The following is an 11,461-nucleotide window of genomic DNA, read 5'->3' on the forward strand; positions in this document are numbered from 1 at the left end:
TCTTCCAACTGCTTGTCGCTGACCACAGCAGTGTGACAAGGACAATCGTGTGCTGGGTCTTGTCTGCATCAACAACTTGGGCTCCAAAGGTCAGCCTCTTGGGTTTGACTCCTGGCTGCAGCTCTTACGAGCTGTGCAATCTTGGGCAAGTGACGTAGCCTCTCGGAGCCTCAGTTTCCTCCTTGGTAAAATGACACCTCCCTCATAGAGCTGTTGTGGCTTTAACGTGACAATCAAGGGAGACACGGGCACAGCCCTCCGTAAATACTGGTTATGCTTTGCGTTATTCTTATTCTTGTCTGTGACCACTATCACACCATCCTGAAGCCACCCCCTCTGCTTCAAGCACCCACTTTTGTCCCTACACTGAATGCCTTTGACAGTCTCCAGTTGGGGGTCAGAGAACAGCTGTGCGAGACCGGAGTGCCAGAGGAATGAAGGATGAGGTGCCTCGTGACGTCGGGGAGGACAGAACGTGCTCAAAAGCCCGTCGCCTCTGCCTCCGCCTCCCCTCAGCCCCAGATCCCTTTCTCAGGGCTCATATTACCTGCCCTCCCCACCGCAGACGGTTCTCAGCCCTGCCGCATGGCCTGGGTCCCAGCAGGCCCACCGAAAGCCCCACCCCTGCCAGAAAAGCCCCTCTCTCCTGTGTGCCCACCTTGGCAGCCACCAACAGCCAGTTGGGGTGGGGTCGGGTGGGGGGCGGGTGTGCACAGGGGTGGAGTCGCGGGAAATGTTGCCAGATCAAGAGAGTGCGGGGATTCGGATCCCAAACTCCGGACTCCACAGGCCTGGGGTGCTAAGTGCAGTTTAGAGATTGGGGGTCCGCTTACAGCAGCCCGAAGGGCTTTGTTGTGAAGGGGGGTGGACAAGAGTCGGGGAGGGGGGCAGCCCAGGGAAGGCAACAGAGGGTCCTGAGTGCGACTTCTCCCTGCCTGGGGTCAGTTAGTTCCCATCCCCACTGGGGGCTTTGGGGCTTCTGCCTCCTCAAAACAGAACCAAGATGATCCCCCCTTTGGATTCATTAATCCTTTCAAGAATAAGGCCCTGGGAGCCTCCTGACAGGGCCATATGGTTTCCTTATCTTCCTTATCTCCCAGCACTCACCTTCCATTCGGAATGTTTATCCCAAGATAAAGATCAGATTCCACTTAGGGTGATTGAATGGGGGCCTCCTCCGGGTATTTCCCCCACAATTTCAAATGAATGGACGGTCCAATCCAATAATAAATGAGCCAGACCAGGCTCTGATAATGGATAGGGCTCTCCCCACACTCTCAGCCCCCCTCCATATACCCCCAGCCTCCTCGCCCCCACTTCCACCTGGGCAGCTCCACTTTTACCTGCTTTGTATAGTCGAGTTCTGCATGAGATTTTCATTGGGCAAAGTGTAACTGCCTTAAATGATGCTTTAAAACCAGAGATCTGATACTTGACCAGGGCTTTTCAATAGAAATGCCACGCAAGCCACAAATGCAGGCCCACGTGCCGTTTGATACCTTCTAATAGCCACATGAAAAAGGTAAAAATGAACAGGCAAAATTAATTTTGAGTACGTTTCATTTATAATTATGATTAATCATATAATAGTTATTTACTATAGTTAGTATAATAATACATTCTGTTGAGCCCCCAACTATCACTTCAACATGTAATCAATGTAAAAATGATTTGTGAGGTATTTCACGTTCATTTTTTTGTACTTAGTCTCCAAAATTTGGTGTGTGTTTTACGGTTACAGCATGTGTCGATTCAGACTAGCTACATTCAAAGTGTGTTCTGTAGGCCCCGTGGCTAGTGGCTATTGTGTTGCTCTGGGAGGATCTAGATAGATTACACTAAGAAAGCCAGGGCCAGGACAGACTGTTAAGGGCAGCATGACCATTACCCTCGAGCTGGCTGCCAGCGAGAGGCTCTGGGGGAAGGTGGGCAATCCACAAGTTTGTTCCCAGTCAAAACCAAGACCCAGCCTCCATCTTCCTACCCCACTAGGCTTTCCCCTCCCAGGAAGGAAAACACACACATTCAAAACAATTTTTTTAAGTGGTAGCAATTTTTTTTTTTTTGGCTGCATTGGGTCTTCGTTGCTGCACATGGGCTTTCTCTAGTTGCGGCGAGCGGGGGCTACTCTTCATTGTGGTGCGCGGGCTTCTTATTGCGGTGGCTTCTCTTGTCGTGGAGCACAGGCTTCAGGCACGCAGGCTTCAGTAGTTGTGGCTCGCAGGCTATAGAGCGCAGGCTCAGCAGCTGTGGTGCACGAGCTCAGTTGTTCTGCAGCATATGGGATCCTCCCGGACCAGGGCTCAAACCCCTGCGTTGGCAGGCAGATTCCCAACCACTATGCCACCAGGTAAGGCCCTAAGTGGTAGCAATTTTTATTGCTGCGTATTTAATGTTAGTCATTTCAGCTGCCAATAAACTTGTTCACTGAAGCCTCTATCACTAAGATACTTTTCCTCTGGGCTGTTTTCAAGGTGAAGATGGTGTCGATTGGCACCAAACATCCATGCCAATGGATAGATGAGCTCCACTGTACTTTGTCAGAAGAGGGGGGAGTCCTGGCTGGAGTAGACAGCCAGATTGGGGTCACCAACGCCAATAGATGCACCCTGATTCTAGGAAGGAGGAGACACAATTCAGACATTGACAGGACACTCGGGCAGAGCTGCTGCTAGTCATTCAGACACCATATTTAAATGACCAGTTGTGTTCTGCACAGGGAACCAGAGAGGACCGGGTCTGTGTTTAGTGATTCCTGTGCACGTGCGTGGTTCCTTCTGCCCATGGTGAGGCTCTAGTGAGTTAATAATGTGGCAGGCCTCCCGCGGCAGCTGAGTTATACCCAGTGCCTCCCCTGCTCTTAAAACCAAGGTAAACATGATGCAAAGAGAAGGATGGGAGGGGAGGCCTCTGGCAAAGCAGGAGGATGTTAAAGCTGTGAGCCTCACATGGAGAAAAGGTGGGGAGAAGGTTCCAGGCCTCCTGGGGAGGCCTTCCCGACCACCCTGTGTACGAGTTGCTCTCTGGCCCCCTCTCTCTGCTTCATTTTTCTTCATAGTCCTTCTAATTCTCAACATGCTATTACATTTTTCTTTGTTGACTGTCCTCATGTTGGTTCTTGCTGCACTCCACGGCCCAGGAGAATGCCTGTCACTCTCAGTAAACATTTGTTGACTGAATGAATAGTGCTGGGAGGTGGTGCAGGCCCCCAAAGAGCTGTGGTCTCAGGCATAGCAAGAGGAGGAGAGCGAGCCCTTTGGAAAGGCAGAGAGGGGCGGGGTGGGTGCAGGGAGGGGTGTGAAGACACAGAGAGAGATGGTGGTCTGTGTGTGTGATTCCCCTAGTAATGGGAGACAGAGAAGAATTTGAGAAAGTGGAGGAATGTGATTGCAGCACAAAGGCAGTGAGATTATTTTGTCAGCAACATTTGGATCCCATTGGTGATGAGAGACATATGGGCCCGGCAAGGAGACAATTGTGGTAGTCAAGACAGGATGTGAATAAGACATAAAGAAGTGTTTCATCAGTGGGGATGGAAAAGAACCAGGGCTGCGGTAGCCAAGTCAAGGAGTAGGAAGGGTCGGCTGCGACGTTCCCATGGGCTGCGTCTCATCCACCCGCAGTGTGCTACACGCACGCACAGACGCAGACGCACACGTGCACACCTGCACACACGCCCACACGCGCGCCAGCACCCACTAGGCTGCCCGGGAGGACCGTTCATCCAGAGGCCTCCATCACACATTCTAGCACAACTGCAAACCCCGCTTTCTACTTCAATCTTTTTTTTTTTTGCGGCACGCGGGCCTCTCACTGTTGTGGCCTCTCCTGTTGTGGAGCACAGGCTCCGGATGCGCAGGCTCAGCGGCCATGGCTCACGGGCCCAGCCGCTCCGCGGCACGTGGGATCCTCCCGGACCGGGCACAAACCCATGTCCCCTGCATCGGCAGGCGGACTCTCAACCACTGCGCCACCAGGGAAGCCCTGCTTCAATCTTTGGTCTTTGTCTTCTGTTTGCTTTTTTCCCATTCCCGTGAAGGCAGCTTTGTGGGGAAAGAGAACGGCAGGACCCAGAAACTCTGGAGGAGGCAGTATCTTCTTCATTCACAAGGTTTGCTTCTGCCTAGTTTGGGAGAGAAGAGCATGGAAGAAATTCACAAAGTCCGCAAGATGGAAAGGAAAACCCCAGCAAAGGAGAGCCTGGAAGAAGAGAGAAATCCTCCTCTGAATCGAGCCAGGGAGGACAACTGTTTGCTGACATTCTAACACACGGTCACACATGTGAGGGCCACGTGAAAGGGGCTGTCATTGAGACTGGGGACCCAGGGGAGGCGAACGAGCTTGTTCGGAGTGGGTGGGGACATGCTTGGGGATCCAGCTGAAACAGGACTTTATTTTTAAAGAGCCTTAGATTGATGTCTCTGCTAGCCTAAATATAACCGAGCAGCCAACTTCTTCCCAGGTCGGCCAGGGCTCCAAGCAAGCTCCAAGGCCCTGTATTTAAAAAGAAAAAAAGGGGGAAGGGGGAGAGAGAGGAATCCACAGATGCAAAAGGTCACGCAGTTAGCCCTCCGAGTGCGCTGGGAGGAGGAAGATGGATGAGCTGCTCTGTATACTCTGCAATCCCTGGCCCCGCCCTCCAGCAGGAAAGATGGAGGGTTGTTGGGGGAAGGGGTAGGGAGGCAAGCACCCACCTTGTACCTGGGCTCTGCCTGGCCTGGTAGGCACCGTGGAGACCCAGGCTTGTGCTCAGGGAACCCACAGCCCAGTGGGAGGGAGGGCGGCAGGGCTGAGCAGGCACACAGCGTTGCAGCACGAGGATGGTCCCCACTCGAGAGGCAAGTGGAGGGCTGTGAGCATCCTTCCACGTGGCTGGAGGACCCGAGAAGCCCATCTTGGAGCAGAAAGGATTTTAGGTAGGAGGATTTTGACAAAGATGGAGAGAGAGCAAGAAGAAGCAGAGACAAGAGTGGACAGTACACATTTGGGTGGTCCTGAGCATTTGGATTTGACAAGAGTACAAGAACGGGAGAGAGAGAGAGAGAGAGAGAGAGAGAGAGAGAGAGCCTCCATGCCTCTCCCAGAGGCTTGTCCTTGAGTCTGCAGACAAAGGGGAGCCATTGAAGACTTGGGGGGAAGACAGTGACACTGCCCAGATAGATAGAAGGAAGGTCAGTCTATGACGGTGAGGTGTAGGGTGGAGCAGAACAGGGGAGCTTCTGGGCTGGGGAGAGCCCAGGCACACATACATCAGTGAGGGCTCTGAGTTCGTTGAGGCACGCCAGCTGCTGCAGCAGACTCCTGAACCTCAGGCACACCGTAGAAGTTTATTTCTTGTTCACATAAAGCTAACTCAGCACGGGGCTGAGGGGTGAGGCTCTGCTGCTACAGTGACTCGAGGATCCCAGCTGAGGAAGGCTCTGTCCCCTTCAGCATGTGGTGCTGGCGGTCACCCTGCAATTGACATCCACCTGGCACAGGGTTCATTGCTATGAACCAGGAATTCCTCTGGCCAGACCTCAGCCACACGGCCCCCGCCGCACGCAGGAGCCCCGATGGGTAGTCGCCGGCTGGCCAAGCTTCTCGGAACATGACAGTCTGGAGGTCATCTCAGCCACAAGGACAAGGAAGGGGGACCCAGATCTGAAGGAGCATGTCCGCGACAGAAAGGAAAACGAGGGAAGAGGGCGGAGTGTCCACATTGAGGAGTAAGGAGGAGGAGAAGCCAGGGAAGGAAGCAAAGGGAGGCAGCTTGAGGGGAAAGAGAGAGAATGGGTCAGTTCCGCAGAGACTTCAAGGAAGGGGGACTGAGGAAGAAGCCCTTGGATTTGACTCCTGCAAGGCCTGGGGGAGGGGTCGGCCGAGCCAGATTTCAAGGCTCAGGGAAGCAGCTGGCAATGATTCCCTAGGACCAGCCACAAGCACATCCCTGAACTAGGTGTGCGTGACCCCTGGTAGGACATTCCCATCACTACTGACTTGCTGGGGAGCCGCAGCAGGAATACGGGCTTTGGAGTCAGAAGATCTGGGTTTGCAGTCAGGCAGAGTCACCTTCACTTGAGCAAACCACTTAACCTCTCTACGCCTCAGTTTCCTCACTATTGCCTGCTTTCCAAGCCTGTTGGAAGGGTTCGAAGTAACCTGCTGTGTAAAGCACTTCGCTTGGTGCCAGCGTTCGGCAATTCTCCCAGCAAACATTTCTTGTGCGCGTACTGGGAGCCAGGCAACCTGATTAGGTGTTGGGTATTTAAAGGACCCAGACAAAGTTCCTTCCCTCAAGAGAGCCAATACTCTGGTAGGGCCGACGGCCACAGAAGCAGAGCCTTAAAATACAGCATGATAAATGCTACGTTGGAGGTATTTCTAGACGGAGAGACCCAGCCCTGCCTTGCTGGAGGAGGTGACCGGCTGACCCTTAGTGGAGAAGTGCTCTCGGAGGGTGATCGTGCCCTGGGCACCGCTCCATCCTAATTCATGCAACAAACACTTACCTGTTCATCTCAATTCACACAGTGAGTGCCTACTGAATGCTCAGACAGGAAGGTTGCCCCTAAGGTCTCGGGGACAGGGGAGGGTTCTGCAGGGCCGTGGGGTCTGCCTTTCCTCTGGTGCCAGGATGAGCCCTAGGACCCTTACTGAAGGGCCTGTTCCTGGTCACCCAGCCACAGGAACTACCTCTTTCCGCCTCTTCTCTGCCCCCTAGGGACCCCGGAATCCTTCCCTGTGACACCATCTAGGGACTGTCTGCAGCAGATCTTCTGTGAGTCCAGGACTCCTTCCTGCGGCCCCGAGTGGAAAGAGGGCCCAGGTTTCTGCTGCTGCTTTTTGAAGCCCACAAACCACCCCGAGGATTGTCCTCCTTCACGAATCTTTGCCTCAAGAGCAGGGCTGTGTTAGCAGGGGCATCACCTCTCCATCCATTTCCCGTCTCACCTCGGGGTGTCATTTGTTCAGACCCTCCTGGGTATGTCACGTGTTACTCTCCTGTGCTTATTGTTCTATGTATTAACACTTAAGATCACAACTTTGGCCTCACTTGTTTTAAATTTTTTTATTGTGGTAAAATACACAGAGAAATTGCCACCTGAGCCATTTTTAAGTGTACAGGTCAGTGGTATTAAATACATTCACATTGTTGTGTACCCATCCTCACCTTCCATCTCCAGAACTCTTCATCTTGCAAAACTGAAACGGTGTACCCATTAAACAGTAACTCCCCACTGGCCCTCCCCCCAGCCCCTGGCAACCACCACTGTACTTTCTGTCTCTATGACTTTGGCTACTCTAAGTGTCTTATATAGGTGGTATCATATAGTATTTGTCTTTTAGTGAATGGCTTATTTCACTTAGCAAAATGTCCTCAGGTTTCATTCATGTGTTAGCACATGCCAGGGTTTCTTTCCTTTTTAAGGGCAAATAATATTCCATTGCAGGTACATACCACATTTTGCTTATCCATTCATCCGTCAATAGACACTTTGTTTTATTCCACATTTTAGCTATTACGAATAATGCTGCTCTAAACATGGGTGTACAAATAATCTCATCGAGATCCTGCTTTCAATTCTTTGGGGTATATACCCAGAAGTGGAATTGCTGGATCATATGTTAGTTCTATTTTTAAGTTTTTGAGGAACTGCCGTACTGTCTTCCACATTGGCTGGACTGTTTTACATTCCCACCAACAGTGCACCAGGCTTCCCATTTCTTCCCCACAGCCTCCCTAACACTTGCTATTTTCTGTTTTGTTTCGTTTTGGTGTTTGATAGTAGCCATCCTAATGGGTGTGAGGCGCCTGCCTGTTTTTTAAGTTTACCTTCTACTGTAAGTATTGTCATTAAAAAATTCAGACAGAGACCCCTCTCCCATTCTGCTACTGTTGGAAACTTAGGATTCCTTTTCTTTTGACATTTTTGCTATCATAAATAAAATTGTAACAAAACTTTGTGCATAAATCTTTGCAGCATTTTGGATTATTTCCATAAACAAGGATTGACAGAGAAATACAGGATGCCTGGTTACATTTGAATTTCAGATAAACAATGAATGATTTTTTAGTATAAGTTGCCCAAAATATTGCCAGGGACAAAGTTATTCTTAAAACGTCTTTGTTGTATACCTGAAATTCACATTTAACTGGGCATTCTATATTTTTATTTGCTAAATCTGGCCACTTTGCCATAGGTAGTTTCCCAGGAGCAGAATTAATGTATCAAAGTTGATGAACATTTTCAAGGTTCTGGATCCCTACGGCCAAAGGTCTTTTCAGCAAAGTGATGCCTGTTCTTTCTCTCCAAACAGTGGGTAAGAATGCCTGTTTCCCCACAAAACTGGCATCTCTGAGTTATTTCATTTAAAAGTAAGCAAAGCTTTGCTTCTTTGATAGGAGTAAAATGGTCATTCACAAAGCTTTGATTATCAGTGAAGCTGACCCTTCCTTTCCCAAGGCTGGTCTTGTGCACTTCCTTTTGTATAAACTATGTGTCCCTGCCTTTGCTCATTTATCTTTTTGTTTTTCTTGTCAAACTATATGAACTCTTAAAGGATAACAACCTTGTGTCTCTCATATTTCATTGTAAATACTTCTCCCAGCTTGTTGTTTGCCTTTTAATTATGCTTCCATAATTTTCAAAGTAAGACATTTAAACATTTTATGTGGTCAAACCTCGAGTTTTTTCATGATTCTTCCAGTTGCTTTGAGTCTAGAGTCCCTTCTTGTTTAGAGATTAGGTATATCTATTCACTTATGTTTTCCTCCAGAAGTTTGTGTAGGTTATTTCTCCTATTTTTTGTTTGTTTACATTTAACTCCTTAAACCATTTGGAGTTTATTTGGAAATGATGTGCGGTGAGTTTCTAAATTAATTTTTCTCTCAAATCTCTAATTTGTTTCAGCTCTATTCACTGAATAAAATCCTTCCCTTCTCAATGATTTGTGGTACCTCTTAACTGTACACATAAAGAAAAATCCAGTTTTCTTAAAAGTGACCTTATTCATGTCATTTAATCATTCATGTATTCAAAAAATATTTATTGAGCACCTTCTGCAGGTCAGGTACATATTTAAGATTTCTTCCAGCATTAAAATTCTAAATATATAGGAACTTCTATCTATTTATTCTCAGATCATTGGAGGAAATGGACATAATTTGCTTCACTTGTTGGTTTTTATTTGTGTCTTACAATAATCTGTTTTACTGAAGCTTAATGTTATTCATCCCCTTTCCAGGACTTCTACCTCCTACTGCTGTGTCATGTCTTACTGCACTGGAAGAAACTTCAAATGATAGTTATATAATAAAACTGTATAGTTTTATATAGCTCTTATTTTATCTCCACTTTTAATGATAATATTTCTAATGTTGTGCCATTAAGAATAGCCTTGGGGAGGGACTTCCCTGGTGGTCCAGCGGTTAAGACTCCTCGCTCCCAATGCAGGGGGCCTGGGTTCAATCCCTGGTCAGGTAACTAGATCCTGCACGCCACAACGAAGATCCCACATGTCAGAACTAAGACCCAGCACAGCCAAATTAATTAATTAGTTAATTAATTAATAAAAATAAATAAAAAATATAGCTTTACATTTGAAGTACAAGTACTGCTGGTTTATGGAATTGCATGAGGCAGAATTAGGGTGAATACAATCTCCACCACATTATATTACATGGTACTTTGTAAGCAACAACTCTGAACTTGAGCTATGTGTTAAAGTCTGGATTGCATGTACCTACTAATAAAAAAACTTGAGGACCCCCCCAGATATATATATATATTTATATATATATTATATATGTGGTGTTTTATAATGTATATATTATAGTAAATAAGCATATACTATATGCATATATGTGCATATTTACTATAATATATACACTGTAAAACACAACAAATTAAAATTTTAAACGTAACCGTTCTACTCTTTTTCCCTTACCCCAATAAATCAGCTTGCACATACCCTCGTTCCAAGAGCAGTCATCTAAAGGATGAGTATTAGTGGGATATCTGGGGGCTTCGTTCCACCATGGCGAATACAGAGTTCTGTGGACCATCTGCACACTCGTCCCTATCAATCACCGAGGATAACAAATAATGTATTTAAATTTGAATATGCACAGCTCAAGATGCCCCCTGAAGCTTGAAGAGTTTTTTAAGCCAGTGGGATTAAGCTCAATAATTGCAAAAGCACACACACACACACACACACACACACACACACACAGGGGAAAAGCAAGTTACTCAACTCTGCCTGACCTTGTGCAAGTTATGTAGCCTCTTTGGGACTCAGTTTCCTCATTACTAAAATGACAGGGTTAGGCTAGATAACTGCCAAGCCCCTTCTCGCACTGACATTTTGTAACAGTGATGACCCCGGGGGGGTATCGGGTTAGGGGAGAAGCAGGTCTGCATGTCAGTCAGCCGGACAGCTCTGTTATTAGGAAATCAAGCAGAGTGCAGTTCTAGGGGGGATGACCAGGGGCGCAGTGTGCACTAAAATCAGTCCTGGCAATCCCCAGGGGCAACCCTGGCAGCAATCAAAGCAATGGGATATGAAGAATTTGGAAACCTTTAGGAGGGATCAGCGAAAGACATCATAAGGATTAAAGCCTTGGAAAATGGGTCCTCTGAGGAAAAGCTAAACACATGGAATTCCTTGGGTTAAAGAAGGGCATATTAAGACGGATCTAGCCTCGAGCTCCTGGCATTTGAGCGAACGTTTTAAAGAGATTGCAGCAGTCTTAGACAAAGCACTTTCTGCTGCGAAGACGAGACCTACTCTAGCTAGATCATAGAAATCCACAGTCAGAAACCCAAGTGTCCCCAGGACTCAGGGGAACAGAAAGCTGTGAGGAGCTTGGCCAGCCCTCCCTTAGTGACTTTATGTTCTGCACGTTCTCCAAACCTCTGCTCTCCACTTCTTACTCACGCTTGCCACTTCACTGCAGAAAGGTCAGCTCACAGCCGAGCATCACGGCCCCCACTTCATAGCCACATTTTCAACGTCAGTGTCCAATTGGCCCAATCTGTCTACTTCCAATCCTAGATTCCCCTGAAAGGGTTTATTTATCCTAGCTCACGTTTTTGAGTCAGGCCATCCCAATCGCTGGTCATCATTGGTGGGTCACCAATGAGTGGGTGCCCACCCCTGGTCAAATCATGGGAGAGGGGGAGATGGGGCATGTGCTTTGGAGCAGGCTGTTTAGGGCACATTTCCTCAGATCAGCGTGTGGGCAGATCAGCCATGAGCAACGTCTTCAGCAAAGGGACCAACTGTCTTAATCTGACACTGATATGAGAATAAAATAAGTCTGACCCTGAGCTCGTATACAGGAGAAAGTTGTCATAGCACTTCTTAGGACCCTCTTTGAAATGATGTGAGACTCCTCCTGCCTCGAGGCAGCCTGACAGAGCTCTGCCTTGAGGTGGTGGCCTGGCCTGCAGGGCCTCTGAGAGTCCCCTCTGGC

The sequence above is a fragment of the Orcinus orca genome, chromosome 2, assembly GCF_937001465.1.
Source record: "Orcinus orca chromosome 2, mOrcOrc1.1, whole genome shotgun sequence".
In the NCBI taxonomy this organism is placed as follows: Eukaryota; Metazoa; Chordata; class Mammalia; order Artiodactyla; family Delphinidae; genus Orcinus; species Orcinus orca.